The 16,601-nt window shown below is 45.4% G+C and overlaps 1 long non-coding RNA gene across 1 annotated transcript; it reads left to right on the top strand.

The window, feature by feature from the left end:
- Window positions 1-1,138: 1,138 nt before the first annotated feature.
- LOC121444341 lies at window positions 1,139-9,922 on the top strand. Its single transcript, XR_005973779.1, has 3 exons — window positions 1,139-1,193; window positions 9,127-9,212; window positions 9,295-9,922. It is a non-coding gene; the product is annotated as an uncharacterized LOC121444341 (long non-coding RNA).
- Window positions 9,923-16,601: the final 6,679 nt, after the last annotated feature.

Raw genomic sequence — 16,601 nt, 5'->3', positions numbered from 1 at the left:
GAGACACTCTCAGCACGGTTGATGCAATAGCACGAGGAATTTTTATTCTGCCACGGCAGAGGTCCCTCAGCCTCGAGAGGAGAAGGAAGGACTCCTGCTTTGTCTATTACAAGCTCTTTTAAAGGAAAAACCACAAAATCAGGGAGGGGGTAGTACAGAATCAAAGGGAAAGTCCAAAAATCATTTGTCAACTATTTTGACTAGTTCATTCAACGGTCAGCTAACTCTACTTGATCAATGTTATGGCGATTACAAGGAGGAACACCTGCAGGTCGTCTCACCCCAGTTCCAGGTCCAGGTCTATTGAAGAAAGACTACAATGGGGATGGAAAGCACTCAAAGCTCCAGTGTATGCGTGGTTGGTTCCCAGGAAAGGGGTGCAGTAATGCTGAGGTGCCCCAAAGTCTTTCAGCAGTACATTACTGTTATGAGTGATGGCCTAAACATGGCTTTCAGCAGGGCTGCTCAACTTTCCTCCTGCAGCGACCCTTTAATACCTCATGTTGTGGGGACCCCCAAAACACCATAAAATTATTTTCGTTGCTACTTCCTGTCATTTTGCTACTGTTGTGAACTGCAATGTAAATATCTGTTTTCCAATGTTTATAGGCAACCCCTGTTAGGTCAAGGCCCTTAGGCTGTAAAGAAACCACTGACTTACAGTCAGGATACCTTCCAAAGGGTAGTTTCTTGACAAAGCTATTGAACAGGCCCAACTGGAATATAAGGTTTTCACCCTGTTCAAAAATTTTATTCTCTTGACTAGAAAGAAATTTGTCTTTGCAAAGTCTTTATTTCACTATTCTCCTCTCTGGAAGGGTCACTCTAGAATTGTTTAGGAGCCAGATTCAAGATCAGGTTTCCCAAAACACTTTGGTGCCCAGACATTTTTGGGTTTTAGCCAAAAAAGAAAAGAAACTATATGCTTTTCCTTGGGGCCTTTTTACTTTAAACTGTCTGGCCAATGTCTACCCCCCTCTCAAGAGGTGTCCCTAATTGCCATTATGGGATTGGGGTGATGGCCGGTCTGGCTTGCTCCATATGAATTTTCAGTGTCAGGTGTGGCATTTGGGGAGTACCAGCCCAGAGGGACTATCCAAAGGTTACCAACTACCAGCTGTAGGGAGGAAAGGAAGTTCTTAACTGCTGTCGAGGCATGCAAGGAGGATAAAGGCCAGAGTTAGGACAAGCAGGTAAGGAGGGAAAGGCAGAATATGGGAATATGTCTAAAACAAAGCCTATTAGAAGTTCTTTCTTCATTTGATTTTTCAAGACAGAGTTTCTAGTAGCTTTGAAGCCTGTCCTGGAACTCCCTCTGTAGACCAGGCTGGCTTCGAATTCACGGAGATCCTCCTGTCTCTGCTTCCTGAGTGCTGGAATTAAAGGCGTGCGCCACCACCGCCCAGCTCATTAGAATTTATTGATGGGCTCACATGGACATATTCTACTGGGCCTCTCATTTTTCCCCCAAGGTGGGGTTCAACAGGATCTGTGGGTTCTGGAAATCCAACCCATGTCTGTTGGAAGAACAGCCAATGCTCTAAAGACTGAGCCATCTCAGCCAGGGTGTGGTGGTACACACTTCTAATCCCAGCACACAGGAGGCAAAGGCAGGCCATTCTCTGCGAGTTCAAGGCCACCCTGGTCTGCACAGCAAGTTCCAGGACAGGCGTTAAAGCCACAGAGAATCCCTGTCTCGAAAAACCAAAAGAAATGTATTATTATTTTGTGTATATGGGTGTTCTGCCTGCATCTATGTCTGAATATCACATGCATGCAGAGTCCTCAGAGACCAGAAGAGGACATCAGATGTGCTGAGACTGGAAATACAGTTGTGAGCAGCCATGTGGGGACTGGGGACAGAACCTGGATCCTCTGGAAGAGCAGCCAATGCTCTTAACCATTAAGCCATCTCTCCAGCCCCCGTACATAGTTTTGCTTTGCTTGAGGCAGGGTCCTACTAGGCAGCCCTGAATGGCCTCAAAACTCGGAGGTCTGTCTACCTGTTTCCAGAGTCTAAAGTCTAGCCCATACCTGGCTCTCTATTGTGGTTGAGACGGGATCTCTCACTGGACTAGAGTTTGCCACTTTGGCTAAATGGTGGGCTACTGAGCCCCTGGGATCCTTCTGTCACCCCTGCCAGCTCCCACTGCTGAGATTAGAGATATACCACTCTGCCCAGATTTTACATGCATGCTGGGGTTCTGAACTCAGGTCCTAATACCTGCGCATCAAGCACTTTACCCACCAATGCATATCCATTACCCATTTTAATTTTTTTTAATTTTATATTATTATTGTTGTCATAATCTGGCTTTTTTAGACAGAGTTTCTCTGTAGCTTTGGATCATGTCCTGGAACTAATTTTATTTTTTAATGCGCATGGCTGCTTTGCTTGTATGTATGTCTGTGCACAACTTTATGCCTGGCGCCAGAAAAGGCCATTGGATCCCCTGGAACTGGAGTTAGAGAGTTGGGAGATTCCTTGGTACTGGGACCGACACTCGAGCCCTCTGGAAGAGTGGCCAGTGCTCTTAACTACTGAGTCATTTCTACAGCCCAACACAGTCTTCTGAAACAAGGTCTCATGAAATCTAGGCTTATCTCAGCCTTCCTGTATAACTGAGCCTGGCCTTGAACTCTCAGTCCTTGGTCTCTGCCTCCAAAATGCTGAAATTGCAGCTTGAGCCACCATGCCCAGCTTCCCTGAGATATTTTTTTTCTTCTGAGACAGGGTCTCACTGTGATCCCTGGCTAGCTACGTGAATGTGGACCAGGATGGCCTGGAAGTTGTGACAATCCTCTTGCCTCCCTGAGATATTTTTTTTTCTTCTAAGACAGGGTCTCACCGTTTATCCCTGACTAGCTACGTGAATGTGGACCAGGATGGCCTGGAACCTGTGGCAATCCTATTGCCTCTCTGCCTGCTGTGCTAGAATTATAAGCATGAGACATCATGCTCAGCCGCTCGTGCTATCTTGAGGGGATTCTTTAGATCTTCTGACTGAGGAATCGTGAGTGTTCTCCCCACGTTTGGGTCCAAGGCTAAATTGTCCTGCACAAGCTCAAACTCCTATAGCTCCAGGAGCTACTGGATACACGCCCTCTGCCGGTGGTAGAGGAGGCCAAGGGGTTGCTTCTGTAGCTTGTTGCAACACATTGCGCCTGCGCGGCAAAACGAAACCAAGAAACCCTGCCCATTTACTGGGGGAGCCTTAGCCTCCCATGGGCCTGGGCAGGCAGAGAGCCGATATTTGGGAGCCGAGGGCCCGTGATTGTCTGTTAGGTTCCTAGGTGGGGCCAAGTGGGTATACTTCAGGACAAAAGCCTAGGAGGTGAGGCCTTAGGTTATCCTAGTGTAGTCTTCCCTGCAGTGGCTCTCAAGCTTCCTAACTGCGCCCCTTTGATCCAGTTCCTCGTGCTGTGGTGACCCCCCCCACCATAAAATCAGTTTCCTTGCTTCTTCATTACGTCATTTTGCTACCATTAGGAATCGTAATGCAAATCGTTCTGGAGACAGAGGCTTGTCAAATGGGGTGTAACCCACAGGTTCAGAACTGCTGTTTTCAAGTTTCAATGATAGAGGATTGTCAGAAGTTTTGTTCACCTGGGGTGATTTAACGCTTGGGAGGCTGAGGCAGAAGATTGTCACGAGTTCCTGGGTAAAACAAACAAACAAACAAAAAAAAAACACAACCTTAATTTCTCAATATTATTAATGGTATAAGTAATAGATAAGTAAATAGATGTTCGCTAAAATAGGAACCAGGAGGTAGAGGAGGCCCTTGGATTGTCTTTACCTTTTTAAAATATTTTTTGAAGGCCGGGCAGTGGTGGTGCACACCTTTAACCCCAGCTCCAGGCAGTGACAGGTGGATCTCAGAGTTCAAGGCCAGCCTGGTCTATGGAACAAGTTCCAGGACAGGCTCCGAAAAAACTATATATGTGTGTGTATGTATGTATGTATATATATGTGTGTGTGTGTGTATACATATATATGTGTGTGTATATATATGTATATACATATATATATATATATATATATATATATATATATATATATATAGAGAGAGAGAGAGAGAGAGAGAGAGAGAGAGAGAGAGAGAGAGAGAGAGAGAGAGCGCTAAGGTCTCATTTGTATGTTCGTATGTCTGACTGATTACTTATGTAGACCAGGCTGGCTTGGAACCTCCAGAGACTCACCTTCTTCTGACTCTGAGTTCTAAAATTAAAGGCATGGGTCATCATGTCCAGCTCAATTTAATTTATTAATCATTTGCCTTTAAACAGGTTTGAGGGAGAAGACATCACACTTCAATTTAAGCAAACACTTTCTACTGTCAGACTTCTCTCTTTCTGTACAGTAGGCCACGAATCCATAGGCAAGGGCCCCACCAGCTTGGGCTCCTTCGTATCAGTTTAATTACTTTATTTAATGATTTAAAATAGTTTTGTTGTTGTTTTTGTTTGACACAAAGTCTCAGTATGTATCCCTGACTGTTCTCGAACTCACTTGTAGACAAGTGGCCTTGAACTGCCAGAGTTCTAACACCCCTCTTCTTAACTCCGCGAGCTCTGCCAGCGCTTGGTACAGGTCTACATGCAAACAAAACATTCACAGAAATAAAAACACCTCCAAACACCCTCTGAGGATCTGTGTCACACATGGCTGTAAAAGCAGGAAGGGACGGGCACAGGAGTGTATCAAGGGCACAAAGGGAGGCTAGTGCAAGACCCCTGCAGGTACAGGTGAGGGCATAAAAAGAAAAACTAGTGTCATTTCTAGCACCCTGTGCCAAGGCCTACTCTGGAGAAATTAAAGGCATAAAAATGGATGGATGAGTGGCCGGGCAGTGGTAGCACATGCTTTTAATCCCAGCATTCAGAGGCAGAGTCGAGTGAATCTCTGTGAGTTCAAGGCCAGCCTGATCTACAAAGTGAGTTCCAGGACAGGCTCCAAAAGCTACAGAGAAACCCTGTCTTGACACCCCTCCCCCACACACACTGAGAAAAAAGGATGAATGGACAGAAGGAAATAATACATAGTGGCTCGCACCTGTAATCCTAGCACTCAGGGGGCAGAGGAAGGACTGCTAGGAGTTCAAGCCCAGCCTGCACTATCTAATAATCAGACCATCCAAGACTACACAGCATGATCCTGTCCCAAAAAAGAATAAAGTTTTACATTGATTTATTTTGTGTATATTTGGGGAGGGGGTATGTGTACCTTGGTGTGCTTGTAGAGGTCATTGTCAGACTTGGTGGCAAGTGCCCACACGTGCTGAACCATCTCAATACCCCTAAATAAATCATTTTTAAAAAGGGCTGATGATATAGAACAGTGGTAAAGAGAAATCTTTGAAGAAAGAAATTGAAGGCCAGGCGATGGTGGCATACGTCTTTAATCCCAGCACTCGGGAGGCAGAGGCAGGTGGATCTCTGTGAGTTCGAGACCAGCCTGGTCTACAGAGCTAGTTCCAGGACAGGCTCCAAAGCTTCAGAGAAACCCTGTCTCGAAAAACCAAAAAAAAAAAAAAAGAAAGAAAGAAAGAAAGAAAGAAATTGAAGAAGATGCCAGAAAGTGGAAAGATCTCCCATGCTCTTGGGTTGGTAGTTGGTAGAATTGTAAGACTTTAAGACAATCCTGAAGCCATTTTTGACAATTCTGAGTCCTCTCAGCCTCTGTGCCATAGTGCTTCCCCTCCTCCCCGGGAACCAAGGACCTGACAGCTATACTCACACGTACTCAGTTCCTGAACAATTACCCATATACGTATGCTTTGGTTCGGTCCCCTGGGAAACGGGGTCAAAATGACCTCTTACCTCATCTGATCTGGCAACAGCTCTCCAGCCAATTATTGGTAATAGCCCTTTCGAATAAGCCAATCACAACCCCCCTTGCTTCTGTGGCCTTCTCCTTTAAAAGTAGCCTGTGCAAGCTATTCGAGGTCTCTCGGCTTCCCGAATGCTGGGGGACCCTGTCATGACAGAATTAATAAAATCCTCATGCTTTTGCATTGGCTGTGGTGTGTGAGGTGGTCTCTGGGGGCGACTCCTCCTCGGTGTTTGGACGCTAGAGTCCAACAGAATTAACATAGTAAAAGTGGCAATCTTACAGATTCAATGCAATGCCCAGCAAAATCCCAACAAAATTCTTCACAGACCTCGAAAGAATGGTACTCAACTTCATGTGGAAAAGCAAAAAAAAAAAAAAACAACCCAGGATAGCCCAAACAATCCTGTACAATAAAAGAACGTCTGGAGGCATTGCAATCCCTGACTTCAAACTCTACTACAGAGCTACAGTAATGAAAACAGCCTGGTATTGGCATAAGAACAGACAGGAGGACCAATGGAACCAAATTGAAGCCTGGATATTAATCCACACTCCTTCAAACTCCTGGTTTTTGGGGGGGTTTTTTTGGTTTTTTTTTTTTGGTTTTTCGAGACAGGGTTTCTCTGTGGTTTTGGAGCCTGTCCTGGAACCAGCTCTTGTAGACCAGGCTCGAACTCACAGAGATCCACCTGCCTCTGCCTCCCAAGTGCTGGGATTAAAGGTGTGCGCCACCACCGCCCGGCCAAACACCTGGTTTTTGACAAAGAAGCAAAAAATATCAAATTGAAAAAAGAAAGTCTATTTAACAAATGGTGCTGGCACAACTGAATATCATCATGTAGAAGAATGAAAATAGACCCATATTTATCACCATGCACAAAACTCAAGTCCAAATGGATCAAAGACCTCAACATAAATTTAAGCACACTAAGCCTTAAAGAAGAGAAAGTGGGAAGTACACTTGATCGCATTGGCACAGGGAACCACTTCCTAAATATAACCCCAGCAGCACAGACACTGAGAGAAACAATTAATAAATGGGACCTCCTGAAACTGAAAAGCTTCTGTAAAGCAAAGGACATGGTCAACAAGACAAAACAGCTTATGGAATGGGAAAAGATTACCAACCCCACATCAGACAGAGGGCTGATCTCCAAAATATACAAAGAAATCAAGAAATTGTTTATCAAAAGAACAACTAATACAATAAAAAAATTGGAGTACAGATCTAAACAAAGAACTCTCAACAGAGGATCACAACCCAAGAGAACCTAGACAACAATGAGGACACTAAGAGAGACACACATGGACCTAATCTACATGGGAAGTAGAAAAATATAAGATCTCCTGAGTAAATTGGGAACATGGGGCCCTTCGGAGAGGATATAAGGGGAAGGGAGAAGCAGGGAGGAGAGCAGAGAAAAATGTAGAGCTCAAGAAAAATTTTTAAAAATGTGTATGTATAAATGTTTTGCCTGCATGTATGCATGTGAACTACATGCATGGTAGAAGCCTTCAGAAGTAAGCAGAGGGGGTCAGATCCCCTGGCACTGGGGTTATGGATGGATGTAAGTCACCATGTGGTTTCTGGGAAGAGAACCCAGGTCCTCTGGAGAACAAGTACTCTTAACTGTTGAGTCATCTCTCAGCCCCAAATAGACTTATTTTTTTATTTGTATGTGTGTATGTGCACATGTGCGGTGCCTATTGAAGAAAGAAGGGGACATCAGATGGTTGTGAGCTACATATGGTGCTGTGAATTGAATGGACTCATTCATCATAACCACTGAATCTTTTCTCCAGCATCTGGTTTCTTGACTTTGACAAAGTGTGTCCCAGCACGGGAGAGGCAGAGGCAGGTAGACGTCTGTGAGTTCAAAGTCAGCCTGTTCTATAAAACAAGTTCCAGGATAGCCAGAATTGTTACACAGAGAAACTCTGTCTCAGAAAAAGAGAAACAAACAAAAAAGATAAAAAGGGTCTTGCTGGCCTTAGTGGCAAGTCTGTAGTCTAGGCAACTGAGAGGCAGAAGCAGGAAGAGCAGAAGTTCAAGGTTCTTCCTGGCTAAAGATTTCTGGACCAGTTGGATGGAAATACAGTTAAGCAATATATATATGCTTGGAAGATGCAGTGTGTAGTGTCTTATGGGATCACACCTGTACATTTGTAATATCAGCAGTTCTTAAAACCAAGGGGGATCTAGAGTTCAAGGTCATTCTTAGCTACATATCAAATCTCAAACCACACATGAGATCCTGCCTCCAAAACCAAAAAGCAAAAGAGCAAAATAAAAACAAGGACCCACATGAAAGGAGAGAACTGACTCGGACAATTTGTTTTCTGACCTTCACACAGGCAATGTAACAAGTATACTCCCCCACACACACAAAAAATGTAAAGTCATTTTATTATTCTGTTTGCATGAATGTTCGGCTTGCATGTATTATCTGTACACCACACGGATCCAGTGAGTGCTACTGGAGGCCAGAAGAGGGTATCAGATCCCCTGGGACTGAAATAACAGACAGTTGGGAGAGCCCTGTGGATGCTGAGGATCGAACCTGGGTTCTTTGAAAGAGCAGGCAGTGTTTGTTCCATTGAGCCATCCCTCCAACCCTCTAAAAGATTTTTTAAAAAAACAAAATTAAAGCCAGGAATGGTGGTGCATGCTTTTAATCCCAGCACTCAGAGGGCATGGGGCCTACTCAGTGACTTTCAGGACAGTCCAAACTACATAAAGAGAGTGTATCTCAATAAAGAGAGAGAATGAGGGAAGAAGTAGAAAAAAGAAAGACACACACAGAGGAGAGGAGATTATTTAATGGGCAGATATACACATACATACATACATATATCATTTTTTAAAAATCATAAAGAAGCTGGCTGGTAGTAGTCCATACCTTTAATCCCAGAACTCGGGAGGCAGAGGCAGGCAGATCTCTGTAAATTCAAGGCCAGCCTGGTCTACAGAATCAGTTCCAGAACAGGCTCCAAAGCTACACAAAGAGACCCTGTCTCAAAAAACAAAAACAAAATCATAACGATACTCAGTCTTGCACATTTAAGGAATTCCTCCAAAAAATTTCTTTTTTTATTTTTTGTTTTTTTTTTGTTTTTTTCAAGACAGGGTTTGTCTGTTTAATAGCCCTGGCTGTCCTGGAACTAGCTCTAGTAGACCAGGCTGGTCTCGAACTCACAGAGATCCACCTGCCTCTGCCTCCCAAGTGCTGGGATTAAAGGCGTTCGCCACCACCGCCCAGCGATCTCATTTCTTTCTACCTCATCTGTAGGCGTGACAGAAAACATGCTGGAAACCCTGATTCCCAAGGGAGAGGGTCACCGTGTGATGGTGGTGCTGGGACCACATGCTGGAAAGGTGAGTCCCCACACCTGGAAATGACTCTGGAGATCACTGAGGATCTAGGCTGTCTTTGCTGACTCTCCCCATTCCTCCTCAGGTGGGACTTCTTCTGAGTCGGGACAGCGTGCAGAGTCAAGCTTTGGTGCAACTTGGGAGAGAGAACCAGGTTGTAGAGCTCCACTATGATGCTATCTGCCAGTACATGGGTCCCAGTAACTCGGATGAAGACTGACATGTGGACCACTGTCATCCCCCAGGCTGTCACTAGTTGTGTTGCAATCTGCAATGGATGCCATGGAGAAGATAGGAGACAATTGTTCTATCCTCCTTTGAGGAGCAAGAACAGAGGTGTGAGTTGATAGACCAGACTATTTACCAAAATTTAGAATATAATAAAACCCATTTTAAAAAGTGGGAAGATGACATCAAAACCAGTATGTGAGCTGTGAATTCAGGTGGGAACTGAGATGACTGAGGTGGAGCTACTTCACTTCTTAGCCTCATTTCCCTGCTCAGGGTGCAGGACAAGTTAAATTACCTATCCAATACAGAGTTCCCTCTTGGAGCATAGAAATGATGAGATCTGCCGGGCGTTGGTGGCGCACGCCTTTAATCCCAGCACTCGGGAGGCAGAGGCAGGCGGATCTCTGTGAGTTCGAGACCAGCCTGGTCTACAGAGCTAGTTCCAGGACGGGCTCCAAAGCCGCAGAGAAACCCTGTCTCGAAAAAACAAAAAAAAAACAAAAAAAAAAAAAAGAAATGATGAGATCTGTCCTCACACAAACACTATAGAATCTCCAGTGCTACATCTCAGAACAGCTTCCTGAGTTTGGATCTTGAATGGCTTTCAAAGACCCATATCTTTCTTTTTTTAAGGTTCATTGTATTTTTAGTTATATTATGTGTGTGCCTGTGTGAGAGTGTGCAATTATGAGTACAGATGCTTTCAGAGACCATTAGTGTTAAGTCCCCTGGGAACTGAAGCTACATGCAAGGAACCAAACTTGGGTCCTTTGAAAGAGCAGCAAGCACTCTTAACCACTGAGCCATCTCTCTAGCCCATATATCCATATGTTAAAGGATTCTTGCCCAGGATGATGCTAGTAGCACTTATTTTTGACCTTTGAAAGCTAACGGCCTGCTAGAGATTGCTTAGGCCATGACTTAGAACCTCCAAAACTGTGAACCAAAATAGACCTTTCCTCCTCACACTTTATTTCTGGTAGTTTGTCTGAGTAAGGGAAAACTGCTGCCCCCGCTGAGAACTCTAGTAGGACATCCGTTATCCTTGATCCAGGGCAGACCTCCAGGAATGTCACTGAGGTGATGATGCACTGAAGAGACATGGAGACTTATGCCCACAGATGGGATGGGTTACTTCTAATTTCCAAAGAAGCCAGTCACTTTTAGTCCTAAATTATTAGCTTGCAGGTTAAAAGCTATTTCTGACTCATGCAGTTTCTCTGCTTGCCCTAGGTAATTATATTTTTTTAAAAGGTTATTGTTGAGAATCCTGAACATTTTTCCTGCTTAATGGTGTAAGATAAAAATCAACAAGAGAAGTCAGAGTATTAGACACTATTGCTTCTAAATCATATTTGAAGCTTAAGTCATTCATGCAATAAATGGTATTTGACTTAGATCTGGGCCACAGATAAGAATACCTAAATGCCTATGGCATACATTGAAAAGAGTCAAAACACCCCAGAACAGGATGATAAGATAATTGGGACTAGGGATGGGGCTTAGTGTTGGTGTATGTGCCTAACATATGTAAAGCCTTGGGTTCCATCCCCAGTACCACCAGGAAAAGAGAAATTGCTGACTGTTGAACAAAGGCAAACTGAACTCTCTGGCCAAAATGAACAAACATAAAAACGATGTGAGTCACCAAGTGTGGTTGGTAGCCCATACCTGTAATCTAACACTTGAGAGCCGAGACAGGAAGATTTCCATGAGTTCTAGGACAGTCTGAGCTTCATCAAAAGACTCTTTCTTCAAAAACTTAAAAACAGGAAATGGGCTGGGTGTGGTGGCACACAGCTCTGATCCTAGCACTCAGTAGGCATAGTCAGGCAGATCTCCATGAGTGTGAGGCCACCTGGTCTACATAGCAAGTTCCATAGGGCTACATAGTGGGTCTCAGAAAAGAGTGTCGCTTTTCCCCTTCCTATTACCCCTTTTATGTCTCTTGTCTAATTGCTACAGCTAAGACTTTGACACTGTAGAAAACAGGTAGAGGAGAGTGGGCAACTTTCCTTATCTCATTCCTGATTTTAGAGGAAATGCTCAGTATGTCTCCATTTAATATAATGTTGGCTATAATAACATGTTGGTATATAACCTTTATTATTTTGAGGTGTTTTCCATCTGTTCCTACAGTCTCCAGAGCTTTTATCACAAAAACTTGTCGAACTTGTCCAATGTGTTTTAAACATCAGTTTAAATAATTAATGTAATTTCTGTCCTTGAGTTTGTTTGTATTCCATTTATTGGTTTATGTATGTTGTAACAATGTTGCCTTTCTAGGATGAAGCCCATTTGGTTATAATGTGTAATCTTCTCAGTGTATACCTGAATTCAGTTTGTAAGCATTTTGTTAAGAATTTTTGCATCTGTGTTCATCAAAAAATTGGTCTGTATTTTTTTCTTTCTTTTTCCTTTCTTTATTCTCCTCCTTCATCTCTTCTCTTTTTTCTTCTTCCCTTTTTTTTTAATATTTATTTATTTATTATGTATACAATATTCTGTCTGTGTGCATGTCTGCAGACCAGAAGAGGGCACCAGACCTCTTTACAGATGGTTGTGAGCCACCATGTGGTTGCTGGGAATTGAACTCAGGACCTTTGGAAGAGCAGGCAATGCTCTTAATCTCTGAGCCATCTCTCCAGCCCTTCTTCCCCCTTTTTTTTTGTTTTGGGTTTTTCGAAGCAGTGTTTCTCTCTGTTGCTTTGGAACCTGTCCTTGAATTCACTGTAGACCCCCAGCATGTGCTGGGATTAAAGGCATGTGTCATCATGCCTGACCTAAAGAACTTTTTTTAATATATTACCTGAACTAACCCAAACTATCAACAAATGGAACTGTATGGAATTGAACACTTTGTGTACATCAAAGGGTGTTGGACTCTAGCGTCCAAACACCGAGAAGGAGTCACCCCCAGAGACCATCTCATACACCACAGCCGATGCAAAAGCATAAGGATTTTATTAATTCTGTCATGACAGGGTCCCCCAGCATTCGGGAAGCCGAGGGACCTCGAATAGCTGGTACAGTCTACTTTTAAAGGGGCCACAGAAGCAAGGGGGGGTTGTTCTTTGAACATTCTGATTGGCTTATTTGCAAGGGCTATTACCAATAATTGACTGGAGAGCTGTTGCCAGATCAGATGAGGTAAGAGGTCATTTTGACCCCGTTTCCCAGGGGACCGAACCAAAGCATACGTATATGAGTAATTGTTCAGGAACCGAGTACGTGTGAGTGTAGCTGTTAGGTCCTTGGTTCCCGGGGAGGAGGGGAAGCACTATGGCACAGAGGCTGAGAGGATTCAGAATTGTCAAAAATGGCTTCAGGATTGTCTTAAAGTCTTACAAGGGAACAGTGGGCAGAGCCAAGAGCAGAGATCTTTACTAGCTACACCTCAGACAATGGGCTGATAGCCAGAATTTTTTTTTTTTTTTTTTTTTTGTTTTTCGAGACAGGGTTTCTCTGTGGTTTCTCTGTGGCCTGTCCTGGAACTAGCTCTTGTAGGCCAGGCTGGCCTCGAACTCACAGAGATCCACCTGCCTCTGCCTCCCGAGTGCTGGAATTATAGGCGTGCGCCACCACCGCCCTGCTTGATAGCCAGAATTTACAAAGAATTAAATTAAATTAAATACCAAGGAAACAAAATTGCCAGTCATCAAAAAGTACAAATGAGCTGGGCGTGGTGGCGCATGCCTTTAATCCTAGCACTCAGGCAGGTAGATCTCTGTGAGTTCAAGGCCAGCATGGTCTACAAAGTGAGTTCCAGGACAGCCAGGACGTAGAGAAACTGTTTAAATAAAAACGGGCTGGAGGGTAGTAATGGTGATGGTGACTGCGCATGCCTTTAATCCCAGCACTCAGGAGGCTGAGACAGGTGGATACCTGAGTTTGAGGTCTGCATGGGGAAAACCAAACAAAAACGACCAATAACCATTTTTAAAGTGTTCACTATCCTTAGCCATTAAGGAAATGCAAATTAAACCTACTTTGAGATACCACCTCACCCCAGTCAGAATGGCTGTCCATAAATCTGACAACCAATGTTGGAAAGGATGTGGAGAGAAAGTACCCTTAATCAACTTTTGATAGTGGTGCAAGCTAATATAAAGTCATTGTGGAAATCAGTTTGAAGATTTCTCAAAGAACCCCATACCCTACCATAGAGATATTGGCACCCCCATGTTTATCGCTGCTTTAATCACTATAGGAAAGAATGAAATCTATCTAGTCCATTAACACACACACCAAATTTTCATTAGCCGTATTGAAGGGTTTACCCAGCACTCCCCACCCCAGTTGGCAACTGTGACAGGCTGCAGAAAAGACCCAGCAAGATACAGGCCCCTGACTGAGCAGGATGTGCTGAGCCCCTGGCCTTGCCTTAATTACTGGGAAGAAATTGCCAGGTATTCTCCATTTGGTAAGGAAGCAATCAGAAGTGAGCTGGCGCTGGCGGGCTCTGGATGTGCTTTACTGTTAATGGTGGAATGCAGTAACCGCTCCCCCATGGCTTCCAGGTATAGCAACCTTTCCCCAGCTGCAGCTGACCAATTACCTCAGGACAGGTTCCCCCAGCCTGGAGGTGTGCCTATCCCAGACTGTCCGTGCAACTTGAAGACTCCCAGACCATCCCCCCTTTGCTCTATCCCCCTGCCCCACTGCTGCTCTTGGGGGGTCCCTCCTCCATCGGACCAGCGGGTGGACCAACGGACAGATGGACCCCATTTAACTTGTAATAAAAAAAGACTTTGCTTTTGCATTGGATGTGGTCTCTTGGTGGTTTTGGGGTTCCAGAATCCCAACAATATATTTAAAACAATGGAATGTTATTCAGTGCTAAAAAAAAAAAAAAGTTAAACAAAAACTCGCAGGAAAATGGATGAACTTAGAATGTATTTTATTCTCAGAAAAATGCCTGTTATATTTGGAATGTAGCCAATAATATATGTATATATGTAAGCAAATGTTTACATGGGACACAGTATAGCAAAGAAAAGAACAAGAAAGACTAAGTATAAGGGAATGGGGAAGGACTGAATGCAGGGAATGGACATGAATTATGAAAAAAGATATGAAGCTAATTGTTGGTGGGTTTTATTTCTCTTAAATCTCTAGGTATTTTGCTTGCCTCTATGTCTCTGCCCTACATGAGTGCCTGGTGTCTGCAGAGACCAGGGGAGTGCTCTCCTGGAACTGGAGTTCCAGAGAGTTGTGAGCCACCTTGTGGCTGCTAGGGATGAGCCCAGTCCTTTGAAGAGCAGCCAGTGCTCTTAAGTGCTGAGCCATCTCTCCAGCCCCTATTGTTACTATTTTTGTTATTTGTTTTTTTGTTTTGTTGTTGTTTGTTTGTTTGTTTTTGGCGAGGACTCAAGACAGGGTCTCATTTCGTAGCCCTAGCTGTCCTAGAACTCAGTTTGTAAACCATTATGTCCTCAAACTCAGATATCCGCCTGCCTCTGCCCCTCTCCCCTGAGTCTGGTATTAAAGGAGTGTGCCACTATGCCGGGCTCACGAAAGTTACTTTTATGAAATATCTGTGTAACGTTCGGTATTTTCCCAAGCCCCTCCCCACCCTGTCAATCACTCCTATAACCGCAGTGTTCAGCAGGGTAGCAGGAGGATCTCCTCGAGTTTTAGGTCAAACTGGCCAACACAGGATGTTAGAAGCCAGTGTGGACAATATAGAGTGTACGACTCTATCTCAAAAGTGAAAACCAGGTCACTCCACAACGTGTTCCCTTTCAAATATTTGCAGTCTCAGGACCGCACCCACCCTAAGACCTGGTGCTCAGGGAAGTAGCCACTCCCAAGCCCTGTGACGCTAGCTCGGCCCAAACCACTGCGTGTGACCGGAGGGGACCATCTGAGCCGCGGATCGCGGCGGCCTGGGCTGAACCACATGGATGTCGGGCGTGGGGGGAACTCGGGAGCCGCCGCCCGGCTCGAGCCCCTGCAGGGCGCGGCCATCTTGGGACGTTCCACTTGTCCATGGCGGAGGAGCGGGGCAAACAGGGAAGCGGCATCTCGGCCGCAGACGGCCACCATCCGCTCACCCCAAAACCCCGTCTGGGCGTGCTTCCCGCCACGCTGCGCTGGCGGATGGAACTATCGGGCCAGCGGGACGCCGCTATCCCACCCGGCACGTTCGCCCGCTTTCCTGCGACCCCTCGAACCATTTGGAACCCGCTCCTAAGGCCCTCGCGCAGGCCATTGACTGAGGCGCTGCCCCGCTTGGCTCTGATTGGTCGCCGGTCACGTTCGCAGATTTCCTGCGACCCCTCGAACCATTCGGAACCCGCTCCCGAGGCCCTCGCGCAGGCCATTGGCTGAGGCGCTGCCCCGCTTGGCTCTGATTGGTCGCCGGCCACGTTCGCCGCTTTCCTGTGACCCCTCGAACCATTTGGAACCCGCTCCCAAGGCCCTCGCTCAGGCCATTGGCTGAGGCGCTGCCCTGGTGGGCTCTGATTGGTTGCCGGCCGGGCTCGAGGTCGGCCTTTCCTGCGACCCCGGGTCGGCTGCTTTCTGCGGCTGCGGGGTCCTGGGAATAATGTAGCTCCACCCCCACCCTTGCTCCGGGTTCCCGGAACTGCTTCTAGACATGCGCAGTGGTTGTGACCTGTAGCTAGGCATCCTTCCAAAACCCAGGTTTAAGAACCTTAAGTCGCTGGTTCAAATACCACCTCAGTGTTTAAAACTGCTCGTGGCCGGGCGGTGGTGGCGCACGCCTTTAATCCCAGCACTCGTAAAGCAGAGGCAGGCGGATCTCTGTTGAGTTCAAAGCCAGCCTGCTCTACAGAGCGAGTTCCAGGACAGCCAGGGCTATTAAGCAGAGAAACCCTGCCTCAAAAAACAAAAATTATAAAATAAAATTGATCGCGGGTCAAAAGTCAGCAGAGGATGCTTGTTTTTACTGTCAAAGATTAGTGAGATCACACACCAGGCCTGGCGCTTTCATCATACTACAGTTTAAAATTTATCAATGCTGTTGTGCATGTTAGTGCGCCCCTTTAATCCCAGCACTAGGGAAGCAGAAACAGGCTGATTTTTAAGTTCCAGATCATTCTGATCTACATGGTTCCGCCAGACAGTGGTGGCACACGCCTTTAATCTCAGAGTGGTGGCGTATCTCCGTGAGTTCAAGACCAGCCTTGTCTAAAG

Source organism: Microtus oregoni, unplaced genomic scaffold (assembly GCF_018167655.1).
Source record: "Microtus oregoni isolate MIOR12 unplaced genomic scaffold, Mior012 000121F_001, whole genome shotgun sequence".
NCBI lineage: Eukaryota > Metazoa > Chordata > Mammalia > Rodentia > Cricetidae > Microtus > Microtus oregoni.
Note: the sequence above shows the minus strand (reverse complement) of the source record. Positions and strands in the feature narration are given on the sequence as shown.